Source organism: Helianthus annuus, chromosome 10, assembly GCF_002127325.2.
Source record: "Helianthus annuus cultivar XRQ/B chromosome 10, HanXRQr2.0-SUNRISE, whole genome shotgun sequence".
Lineage (NCBI taxonomy): Eukaryota > Viridiplantae > Streptophyta > Magnoliopsida > Asterales > Asteraceae > Helianthus > Helianthus annuus.
In genome coordinates this window covers 28276909-28289828 of record NC_035442.2, presented here as the reverse complement: position 1 = coordinate 28289828, position 12920 = coordinate 28276909, and the positions used below count along the sequence as shown (strand labels likewise).

Sequence of the window (12920 nt, the reverse complement as noted above, 5' to 3'; positions counted from 1 at the left end):
TGGAACATTACCATCATCTATGGCATGCACTTGCGGTCGGGTAGTGATCGGTCGGGCTCTTCTCGAGGCTTGAGCTTTTCTCTTTGATGTAGTTGCCATGCTTTCCAAGAACTCCCAATCTTCATTCTCATAGTTTGTTCCAAAAGTCCCACCGGTGATAGACATCAAATCGCGTGCGTCTTCGGCACTCAACCCCTCATGAAAGGCATTCATTAACTCCCACAATTCGATTCCATGGTGAGGGCAATTCTTTATCATCATATTGAATCGTTCGAACGCTTCATGGAACATCTCACCATGTTGTTGTTGGAAGCTCCTCAACCCCTTTCTAGCATCATTGGTCTTTTGGGCGGTATAGAATTCGTCTAAGAAAGTTTGTTGCGTTTCCCCCCAAGTGTAAATAGATGCCGAAGGCAAAGTGTAGAACCACTTCTTTGCCTTATCCTCCAAAGAAAACTGAAATAAGACCAACTTGACTTCATCGGCCGAAAAACCTTGACTCCCAAAAGTGTTGCAAATTGAGTCATAGGCCTCTAAATGGAAATACGGCTCCTCCGTTGCTAACCCTTTGTACTTCGGTAAACTTTGCAACGAGTTTGTTCTTACTTCAAAAGTTCTCCCTTGGTTGTTGTGAGGGATAACCACCGGTGAAGGGTTTTGAGTAATGATTGGCCTGAAATGTGCCTCTATTCCCCTTGCTTGTTCCCTAAGATGCCTTCTTGGAACACCCAATCGACCCCTTGGACGAATAGGACCCATTGGTCTTGGTATAGGCCCTTGTGGTGCAATTGGTTGTTGGGGCATCGGTGGGTATTGAATCGGCCTTTGAAATTGTGGTTGTACATGTTGTGGCCGAACTTGTTGCAATGGAATAGGTTGTTGTATTGGTGGCCCTTGTGGTCTTGGCCGAATGTGTTGTGGTATAATTTGTTGTTGTGGCATTCCACCAACACTTGCCATCCCTTGAGATTGACTTTGCAAATACCCAAACTCCCCTTGATCACCATAACCTCCATAACCGTACCCATCATCTTCATAACCCTCATAATCTTCAAATCCCTCTTCATAACCATCTCCTTGAATTCCCGAGGTCTGCCCAAATGGGATGGTCGAATACTGGAAGCCCGACTGTTGTTGTTGTGGTCTAAAAGATGAAGTAGTATGCACGATAGTTGAATTGGGTGCAATTGTGAAGGTGGATGATGATTGACCCGTAGTTGGGGGAAAGAAGTGGGATAATGGTGGGATTGTGGTGGATGGATTGTAGGTGATGGTAGGCTCAGTTTGAGTGGTGATTGGTTGGGTAACATTGGATGGTGTAAATTCAGCGGTGGTATTAGGTAATGTAGTGTTTGGTGATGGTTGGGTGGAAGTAGGTATAAAGGATGAGGATGATTGACTGGTTGTAGGTGGAATTTGAGAATCAGCCATGATGTTTCTCGGTGTGATGGGTGATGTGGGTGAACCAATGATTTTGTTTTCTCGCACTAAAACTCGGTTTTGTCTTAGCGTTCTTTCAATTTCCGGATCAAACGATAGCGGTGATGACCTGTGAGAGCCTCTAGTATGCATACACCTGAAGTACCTGCACACTAAACACAACCAACGTAAACCCGAAAATAACAAACAAAACTATTAAACTAACACACGTTGCGCACTACTCCCCGACAACGGCGCCAAAATTTGACGTGATGTCGTGGGTCACGCAAATTTAATCCCCAAACAACTATAGATAGTGGTAGTAGGGTATCGAACTCAGGGAGTATGTGGAAGATGTGTCGACTGTATAGCTTTGTACTTAAACTAATATTAGACTAAATTGCAGAAATTAAAATTCAAGAGTTTGGATTGTTGATTTAGAAAAACTAAATTAAAAACTAATTCAAATCAAAGTTGGTTGTAAAACAAATTAGGAGAGAACAATGATCACCTTAGGTTTCAGTTTCTTTAAACAATTGTGTGTAATTCCAACTAGAAAGAGTTACATAGACATAACTCGTGCATAGATGATTGAAGTGATAAAAGGGAACAAAGTACTCGGATTATATAAACGCGAGGTTGTTTCCCGATGACCAATTAACCAATAACCAACCCTAACCCTTCCCGTGATATCTCGATTGCCAACGGCACCAAGAACGTACGATTAAGACTAGAAATTGCAATATTGATTAATAAACTACAAACAATCAAACATACACCATGACATTCAAGCAACGCAAGTTATCATTCTAGAAATTCAGAAATTAAACACACAAAAGTTCAAGAAACATTCACCTAAGATGATCACCGAAGAGTTTAGCCGGACATGGCTCGGTGAATCATCATCATAATCAAACTAATGTTCATACGAATCGAAAATACAAACCGAATGATAAGAAATGTTCACAAACCAAGCAAGTAGCCAAAATTCGCCCCAATGTTCATCCATAACCGTCCAATGATGAAAGATATCCAAAAGACACTCTAAAACTGATTTAAATGAGGGCAGTTACACTTTGGATCGCAGCCTCCACCGTAAATTACGGCTCCACCGTAATTTACGGTGAACATTGTTCTTTTACGGCATAAACAACCTGTGTTACGGTGGGGAACCATTTGTTTTTCAGGTCCACCGTAAATTACGGTGGGACCGTAATTTACGGTGATGACCTGAAAGTTCTTCTTTCTTTCATCTTTTGTTCCACTCTTGACCCGTTCATCACCAAAGCCTCCCAAGCTGCGTTTAATCCATCTTTTAGCTCCTAAACCGCACCTGAAACATAAACACCGTAGTTATCTAATTCAAGATAATTACACGATTAAGTGGAGGACTATTTCGTCTTTTAACATGCTTAAGGGTTGTCCAAAGGACCACCCGTCACATCCCCACACTTAACCGTTGCTTGTCTCAAGCAACTCATCAAAATGATTTCAACACAAGTGATCAAATTAAACCAAGCAAAGCATGCAATCTCTTTACCAACCCCTTTTTAACACCCAAGCAATGCACCCCTCTCAAATTCTCTCCTCTCGGCTACAAGTGAAAACTAGCAAAGATAAGCTAGACACACACTAGGCAAACGGGTGGTTGCACAATCATAAGCTTGTACCTGAATCGATCATTCTCCTAAAATGGGTCAAACATGAATGCAAATCAAAGGGACTTCAAGGTTGTAACGTGGCTAGGTGTATAGGTAGGAAATGGAATATATATGAAGTAGCGAAAATTCGACCCGGTCTTTTTATTACAAACAAAAACAAACTAACAAACAATGCACTACTGTATACAAGACAATTAAGTCCCCCTTTTTTTTTCTTTTTCTCATTGCTTTTCTTTTTTTTTTTTTTGATTTGATTTTTTTTTCAATTAAACAACCATACGATAACACATTAACCATATCTACTTCAAACTAGCAAAACTACTAATACCATCACTAACACTATAAGACCGGGTCAAATTTGGGTAAATTTTAAGTAAGTAGCTAGGGGAAACAAATGATAAGCTTTAAAGGCACAAAATGGGCAACTAAATGTCCAAACCCCCACCCCTCTCACTACCATGCTCATATATATACTTATGAGGTCCAACCCCCCAAATCCCACACTCGCTCACACCAACGACGAGGCTACCTAATGCCCTTTTCCTTTCTACATTCATGTTTACTAAAGATTCAAATCGCATTCAAGCACAAGTTCTAACGCACCCCCACCCGTAGCCACTCTCATCAAAGACAATTATTTATGTACAAGTGTGGCTACAACTCTCACCAAGAACGAAAAAGGTATCAAGGGTTGCCGGTGCATCAACTTGGGGTTAAGTTAGGGCGTTCAAAATTTCACATCATTTCGCTTGGCTCAAAATTTTTCAAAAACCTCAAAATTTCCCCCCATCCCCACACTTGGGATACATTGACCCCAATGTATGGCTTTGGGAGGCTTTGATCACTAAACTCAATCACCATCAACAAAAGCTTGTTTTCTCAAACCCCAAATTTCTTTTTGTATTTTTCTTTTTATATTTTTTTTTATGTTTTTCTTTTTTTTTTAAACACGACACCACCAACAAACACCAACCCAACAATCAACCACATAATCAAACACCACCCATCCTCCCAACCATAACCAACATAAAACCAAAAATATGTACAAACTATACACAAGGGAGAATACCACCTGATTAATAGTAGCGCGGTCCTGGAGGTCCAAAGATGGATGACATCATATCATTCCACTCTCCAAATCCGAATGCGCCGCTGCTACTCCCTGCTTGTTGTTGCGCTCCCTCTTGCTGCCTCGGGTCAAGCCATTGATTATTGTAAGATTGGCGTGAACCAAAATTACCTTGGCTACCTTGAAAATTTGGGTTCGCTTGATTTGAAGGGTTCCCATATCTAAAGTTCGGATGGTTCCTCAATCCGGGGTGGTAGGTATTAGAATTCATGTTGTTGTAGTTCCTACCACCTCCTCCTTGACCTTGACCTTGAACCGCATGGACTTCCTCGTATTGCCCTTCCAACATCCCTTGGCAATTTTCAGCCGCATGACCTATCTCATTACACAAAGCACAAACATCATAAATTTGGTTAGTAGTTGGAACATTACCATCATCTATGGCATGCACTTGCGGTCGGGTAGTGATCGGTCGGGCTCTTCTCGAGGCTTGAGCTTTTCTCTTTGATGTAGTTGCCATGCTTTCCAAGAACTCCCAATCTTCATTCTCATAGTTTGTTCCAAAAGTCCCACCGGTGATAGACATCAAATCGCGTGCGTCTTCGGCACTCAACCCCTCATGAAAGGCATTCATTAACTCCCACAATTCGATTCCATGGTGAGGGCAATTCTTTATCATCATATTGAATCATTCGAACGCTTCATGGAACATCTCACCATGTTGTTGTTGGAAGCTCCTCAACCCCTTTCTAGCATCATTGGTCTTTTGGGCGGTATAGAATTCGTCTAAGAAAGTTTGTTGCATTTCCCCCCAAGTGTAAATAGATGCCGAAGGCAAAGTGTAGAACCACTTCTTTGCCTTATCCTCCAAAGAAAACTGAAATAAGACCAACTTGACTTCATCGGCCGAAAAACCTTGACTCCCAAAAGTGTTGCAAATTGAGTCATAGGCCTCTAAATGGAAATACGGCTCCTCCGTTGCTAACCCTTTGTACTTCGGTAAACTTTGCAACGAGTTTGTTCTTACTTCAAAAGTTCTCCCTTGGTTGTTGTGAGGGATAACCACCGGTGAAGGGTTTTGAGTAATGATTGGCCTGAAATGTGCCTCTATTCCCCTTGCTTGTTCCCTAAGATGCCTTCTTGGAACACCCAATCGACCCCTTGGACGAATAGGACCCATTGGTCTTGGTATAGGCCCTTGTGGTGCAATTGGTTGTTGGGGCATCGGTGGGTATTGAATCGGCCTTTGAAATTGTGGTTGTACATGTTGTGGCCGAACTTGTTGCAATGGAATAGGTTGTTGTATTGGTGGCCCTTGTGGTCTTGGCCGAATGTGTTGTGGTATAATTTGTTGTTGTGGCATTCCACCAACACTTGCCATCCCTTGAGATTGACTTTGCAAATACCCAAACTCCCCTTGATCACCATAACCTCCATAACCGTACCCATCATCTTCATAACCCTCATAATCTTCAAATCCCTCTTCATAACCATCTCCTTGAATTCCCGAGGTCTGCCCAAATGGGATGGTCGAATACTGGAAGCCCGACTGTTGTTGTTGTGGTCTAAAAGATGAAGTAGTATGCACGATAGTTGAATTGGGTGCAATTGTGAAGGTGGATGATGATTGACCCGTAGTTGGGGGAAAGAAGTGGGATAATGGTGGGATTGTGGTGGATGGATTGTAGGTGATGGTAGGCTCAGTTTGAGTGGTGATTGGTTGGGTAACATTGGATGGTGTAAATTCAGCGATGGTATTAGGTAATGTAGTGTTTGGTGATGGTTGGGTGGAAGTAGGTATAAAGGATGAGGATGATTGACTGGTTGTAGGTGGAATTTGAGAATCAGCCATGATGTTTCTCGGTGTGATGGGTGATGTGGGTGAACCAATGATTTTGTTTTCTCGCACTAAAACTCGGTTTTGTCTTAGCGTTCTTTCAATTTCCGGATCAAACGATAGCGGTGATGACCTGTGAGAGCCTCTAGTATGCATACACCTGAAGTACCTGCACACTAAACACAACCAACGTAAACCCGAAAATAACAAACAAAACTATTAAACTAACACACGTTGCGCACTACTCCCCGACAACGGCGCCAAAATTTGACGTGATGTCGTGGGTCACGCAAATTTAATCCCCAAACAACTATAGATAGTGGTAGTAGGGTATCGAACTCAGGGAGTATGTGGAAGATGTGTCGACTGTATAGCTTTGTACTTAAACTAATATTAGACTAAATTGCAGAAATTAAAATTCAAGAGTTTGGATTGTTGATTTAGAAAAACTAAATTAAAAACTAATTCAAATCAAAGTTGGTTGTAAAACAAATTAGGAGAGAACAATGATCACCTTAGGTTTCAGTTTCTTTAAACAATTGTGTGTAATTCCAACTAGAAAGAGTTACATAGACATAACTCGTGCATAGATGATTGAAGTGATAAAAGGGAACAAAGTACTCAGATTATATAAACGCGAGGTTGTTTCCCGATGACCAATTAACCAATAACCAACCCTAACCCTTCCCGTGATATCTCGATTGCCAACGGCACCAAGAACGTACGATTAAGACTAGAAATTGCAATATTGATTAATAAACTACAAATAATCAAACATACACCATGACATTCAAGCAACGCAAGTTATCATTCTAGAAATTCAGAAATTAAACACACAAAAGTTCAAGAAACATTCACCTAAGATGATCACCGAAGAGTTTAGCCGGACATGGCTCGGTGAATCATCATCATAATCAAACTAATGTTCATACGAATCGAAAATACAAACCGAATGATAAGAAATGTTCACAAACCAAGCAAGTAGCCAAAATTCGCCCCAATGTTCATCCACAATCGTCCAATGATGAAAGATATCCAAAAGACACTCTAAAACTGATTTAAATGAGGGCAGTTACACTTTGGATCGCAGCCTCCACCGTAAATTACGGCTCCACCGTAATTTACGGTGAACATTGTTCTTTTACGGCATAAACAACCTGTGTTACGGTGGGGAACCATTTGTTTTTCAGGTCCACCGTAAATTACGGTGGGACCGTAATTTACGGTGATGACCTGAAAGTTCTTCTTTCTTTCATCTTTTGTTCCACTCTTGACCCGTTCATCACCAAAGCCTCCCAAGCTGCGTTTAATCCATCTTTTAGCTCCTAAACCGCACCTGAAACATAAACACCGTAGTTATCTAATTCAAGATAATTACACGATTAAGTGGAGGACTATTTCGTCTTTTAACATGCTTAAGGGTTGTCCAAAGGACCACCCGTCAGTAATCCGAGCGAGGATCATTGGAAAGCTATCACGTGGGTGCTCAGATACATAAGATACACGAGAGACTATGGATTGCATTATACCCGTGATCCAGCAGTGATAGAAGGATACACTGACGCGAACTAGATATCGGATATAAAAGATCATAGATCGACAAGTGGATATGTGTTTATACTTGCTGGCGCAGCTATAGCTTGGAAGTCTTCCAAGTAAACGGTTATAGCTAGATCTACGATGGAATCCGAATTTGTCGCTTTAGATAAAAGCGGGGAAGAGGCGGAGTAGCTACGTCATGTTGTGGAAGATATTCCAAGATGGCCAAAGCCGTTGACGGCGATCTGCATACATTGTGACAATCAGTCTGCTCTTGCTAGAGCACAAAGCATGATGTACAATGGCAGATCAAGACACATTCGACGTAGACACAACACGGTATGACAACTTATCTCAACGGGTGTTGTCTTAGTTGACTATGTGAGGTCAAATGAGAACATTGCGGACCCGTTAACAAAAGGCTTAAGCACAGATAAGGTGTATAGGTTGTCAAGAGGAATGGGACTAAAGCCCATAAATGAAGGGAATATGAGGGAAACCTAACCTAGTTGACTGGAGATCCCAAGATCTAGGTTCAATTGGCAAACTTAATCATAAACCCAAAGGGAGTCACTGTGGGGGGTGCCCCAAAATCAATAAAGGGAGTTGTATACTTCCTAGTCCATTCCAATCAGTGACACGAAGGAAAGGTTAAGCATGTTGAGGTTAAGGATTTTGAGAATCCAAATTAACCATGATGCTTTTAATGATTCAGAGGAATCACCTATGTTAGAGAGAAGTGGGGTCGCTTCGAATGGATTTGTGGGGAGGCGCAAATCCTAGAGCTCTCGCAGAACCAGGAACGTGTTCCATGACCATAAACGGACACAACCATGAGGTCTTGACTCGACTAGGGAGAGTATTGTGTGAATGTATATTGTCGCCTACATAAATGGGAGATTGTTCAAGGACACCGTGTCTACAAGACCCTAGGAGGCTAAGTATGCTTCACAAAAGGAGGTTCAAAGGTTACACCTACCTATCTTGCAATGCTCAACTGTTGAACGTGTATCGTTGAAACTTGATAGATCGATTTCTATTAATGTGAGGGATTGTTGGAAATTTTGTTAGGAAAATGAGTTTTTCCTAATTTTGGACTAAAAATAAATATAATAAAATGAGTGGGTTTTATATATTTATTTATGGGTTTGAGTTCTACGTTGGAAGGGCTTCGCAAGAACTAAACCATGTCCAAAACGGAGCTAAGATGAATGAGATATCGATGCTCAAAGTTTGGTGTTTGAAACTTGAATGCTGAAATATGTGGGAAAGTGGCACCTTGTCCCACATCGGATGAGAGATGGAACTTAAAGGGGTATTTAAGTAGGATTTCTTCATCCTTTCATGGAAGCACTCACTAGTGTACTCGCGAAGGGTGCGGAGCACCCTAACTCGCACTCGCACTCGTACTCGCACACGCGCGCGCGCGCGCGTGGCATGGGCAATGAGGCGCAATGTGGCGCTTTGATGGCGCACTTTGCACTTCGCATCGCCGCGAGCCGCTTGAGAGCCGCCTTTGTATTTTTGACCGCGCGCGCGTGGTGAAGCACAAGGGTTGCAAGGACCAAGTGGTTGGTGATGTGGGATGCATGCGCATGACCCTGGTGGGTCCGCGTGCAGTGGCGCATGACGTGGCAGTCATGCGCATACGCGCGCGAGTACACATGAAGGCGCGCGGTTGCGCGCATGGTTCATGTGCCTGATGTGACGTGCGCGGTGCACCAAAGTGAGCCAAAACGGCGTGACTGTGTGGCGTGCTCGTAGAGGCTCACAGGTGACGTGGCACACGCGCGCATGCGCGCATGGACCTGAGTGAGTATGGCGCACGCGCGCATGGCAGTGAGCCAGGTGGAAGCACCGCGCATACGGGTGCAGACCTGCGCGCGCGCGCATGGCAGTGAGCCAAGTGGACGCACCGCGCATGCGGGTGCAGACCTGCGCGCGCGCGCAGAAGCTTCCAGCAGCAGTTAATGCTGTGCAGTTACATCTCAGCATTCGAAACTGACGAAGTTAATGCGTTTGACTAAGAATTAAGTGACGAATTAAAGTGCATTAAAGACGTCTAATGCAATTTAATTCTCCATTTAATTCATTTTTCAGTTTCTTCTATACCTGCAATTATAAATAGGGTGCTACCCTATTGCAGAAGATACACAGAAAATTCACCAGCTCTATACAATCTTCTCTCCCTACAGAATTCTCATCTTTATCTCTCAAGCAAGCGAGGTACACCTTCGGGTTGGAGTCAAGACCGGCAGTGCAACTGCTTGCGGCTGTTGTATCCTGGAAACAAACGTGTTCTCCTGGGAGACACGAAATTTGATTTAAGGGACCCGTGTCTAACACGATCCTCAGCCAAGAACAGTTTCGTCTGTTCGAGTTTTTAGTTCTTGTATTTTCATTTTTTCAGTTGTAATTGTATTGCACTTCTATTTCATTCTGTAAATTGTTTCAGTAATTCAAGTTAATAAAATATTTTTATTTATTTTACACAAACGGATTCCTACAAAAAGTTGAGTTGTGGGGTTCCCAATCCTTTAGTTAAAAGGTCAGCAATCTGCATTTTAGTGTCAATCCGTAAAAGTTGTATTTCATGGGATTCAACTCGTTCTTGAATGAAGTAACAATCCATCTCCGCATGCTTGGTTCGTTCATGGAAAACGGGATTATTGGCGATATGCCTAGCAGCTTGATTATCACAAAATAACGGGGTTGGTTCATTTAAAGGAACATCGAGTGCCTGTAGAAGCCATCTTAACCATAAGATTTCGCTGACTGTAGAAGCCATGGCTCGGTATTCTGCTTCTGTAAAAGAGCGAGAGACGATAAACTGCTTCTTAGTTTTCCAAGAGATTGGAGCCCCTCCGAGGTGAATGAGATACCCAGTTCTGGATCTTCTAGTGAATGGGCATCCAAGCCAGTCCGAATCACTATAAGTTGTGAGTTTGGTTCCACCACGGGGTAAAAGAATGCCTTGCCCTGGTGTCCCTTTGAGGTATCATAAGACTCTGTGGGCGGCATCCATATGGCTTTGTCTTGGGTCAGACACAAATTGGCTTAAAACATTAACCGAGTAGGTGATGTCGGGTCTCGCAGCTTGAAAGGTAGAGTAGTCTACTAATAAGGCGACGATATTGACTTGCATCAACTTTGACTTCGTTTGTTCCCTTATCTAAACTTATGTTTTGCTCCATGGGAAAAGGACTCGGTTTATAGCCTTGTAAGCCACATCTTTGAGAATATCTAAGTTGTACTTTCTTTGGCATAGAACCAAACCTTCTGAAGTGCGAGCCACTTTTATGCCTAGGAAGTATCTTAGATTACCCAAGTCTTTAATGCTGAAGCGTTTATCCAGTTCATCTTTCGTGGCTTGTATTTTGATAGGGTCGTTACCTACTATAAGAACATCGTCCACATAGATAAGGGCTGCAACAAAGTAACTTTCCCTTCTAAAAATAAAAAAGGGAATGATCGGCTTTACACTGTTTGAAGTCGAGCTCTAGGAGAGACGAGGTGAATTTGTGATACCAATTAGTAAAATAACGTTAAAATTAGTGTAATTTCACTTGTACTCCCCGAGCGCCCACAGATATATACATTATATGCCCATACCGCAAACAGGGCGTACAATCAGCGGTCATGCCAATGATTCAGTCAAAACAGACATCACAATCAGCGGTCATCAACAATCGTAACATATATAATTATTTGTTATCGGATTGGTGGCCCAATGCGCAAGCATAAAAAAAAAACTTACCCTTAAGTCATCAGGCATGGGAAAACTATATGATTTTTTGCTTGAACAATACGTATGAAAAAGTAAAACAAGAAGAAACTGGAACAAAATTAAAGGGGACAACATGCAATTCATTATTAACATAGGATAGACTTAAATCATTGACCCATTGCCAGGAAACAAGTTTCTAATATCCTCCCAATCGTGTGAGTCTTTTTCTGAGACTGTCTCATGACTTTTAACACTAAGTTTTGGAAAAAAAGGCTATGAACCCTCATAGCGTGTAAGTTTTTGTTTAAAAACAAATAAAAAGTTTACCAAAAAGGAAATTAATGTTGGGAATATTCTTGATGTTAGGGGTCGTGTACGGGTCAAATCGGTTACCGGTTTTGTTTAAATGGGTAACCGGATAGCAAACGGGTCATGGATCATTGGTAGTTTGCACGTTATTGAAGACCTAGTCAGTTGTTGACCGAATTTGTTGGGACTTCAAAATGGACGTTGAGGCGTTGAAGTGAGAGTTGGAGTTTGTTTGTTGCTAATTAAAGGGAGTACGTGGACTGAGTTATATATGCATGTGTTTTATTTGTTTTTTTGTTATAAATAGGATAATATTAGTTTACTTTAATGGTGTACTCTCAAGTCTAAATTATAAGAAGTTCAAGTAGTAGACATATTTCTTGTTCGTGTGTTTTTGAGTGGGTGTTATATTGGGGCCTAAACCAACAATTAAAAGACTAGAACTCACAACCTCTACAACCAAACACAAACGCTAGTGCTCTGTTAAAATGTGACATTCTCATTTGGTTAATTCATACATCATAGTATTCCTTTATTTATTATTGGGTTGTATATCAGTGTGGTGCTTTTATTCATATTGGGCTATTGGGCCTGCGTGTGAATACGTCTGAGATGGGCTTGGTTGTTATCTATACTTGTTATTGTTATAACTGTTTTATGCCAGAGTTGTAAACAGGTTGAAGTTCGAGGGCTGTATATGTAACATTTCAGGGGGTCCGATCAGGAGGGCCTATTCTTGTGGGGCAACGTGTAACTTTCAAGTTACATGATATCAAAGAGTGTTAAATGTTAGCTAGGGTTTCAGTTGCTCATTTTGTTACGTATCAGGCTCTCACATTCTCTCTGATTGTTCTTCCACTCTGTTGAAGATTTGTTGAAGATCTATTGCTGATCTTGTCTCATTGTTTCTTCTATATTGTTGTTGATCCTGTGGATCATCATATTTTGGTTGTATCGTTCTGATTAATCAACTGATTATCATCACTTGATTACATCTTCTTGTATTGTTGTTATAGATCTTACAATTTTTATGATCTTGGTAGGTTGGGAGTTTTTAGTGTTGGTTAACTAATAAAAATTTTACGTCACGTTTTGTCACTACATCTGGTGTTGTTGTTGCTTTTGTCTTGTTTCTGTGTTGTTCATATCAATTTTACATGGTATCAGAGAGAAAATCGCTCCTGATCTGTGTTGTTTCCGTTGTTATATTCTGATTTGTTGTTGATTTTTGTTTTAGGTTCGCTCCTGGTGATTCTAGGGTTTGCGGATCTGTCTGTTGTTGGTTAGATCGTCTTGATCTTGGGAGTGTATTGTTCCGATCTTGTGCGGCGGAAACCCTAGTTAGGGTTTTCTGATTCT

At 41.6% G+C, this 12920-nt stretch overlaps 2 non-coding genes across 2 annotated transcripts; both read left to right on the top strand.

The window, feature by feature from the left end:
- The first annotated feature begins 229 nt into the window (after window positions 1–229).
- On the top strand, window positions 230–335 carry LOC118483487. The gene has a single exon (XR_004870776.1). It is a non-coding gene; the product is annotated as a small nucleolar RNA R71 (small nucleolar RNA).
- Window positions 336–4799: 4464 nt separating this feature from the next.
- On the top strand, window positions 4800–4905 carry LOC118483544. The gene has a single exon (XR_004870834.1). It is a non-coding gene; the product is annotated as a small nucleolar RNA R71 (small nucleolar RNA).
- Window positions 4906–12920: the final 8015 nt, after the last annotated feature.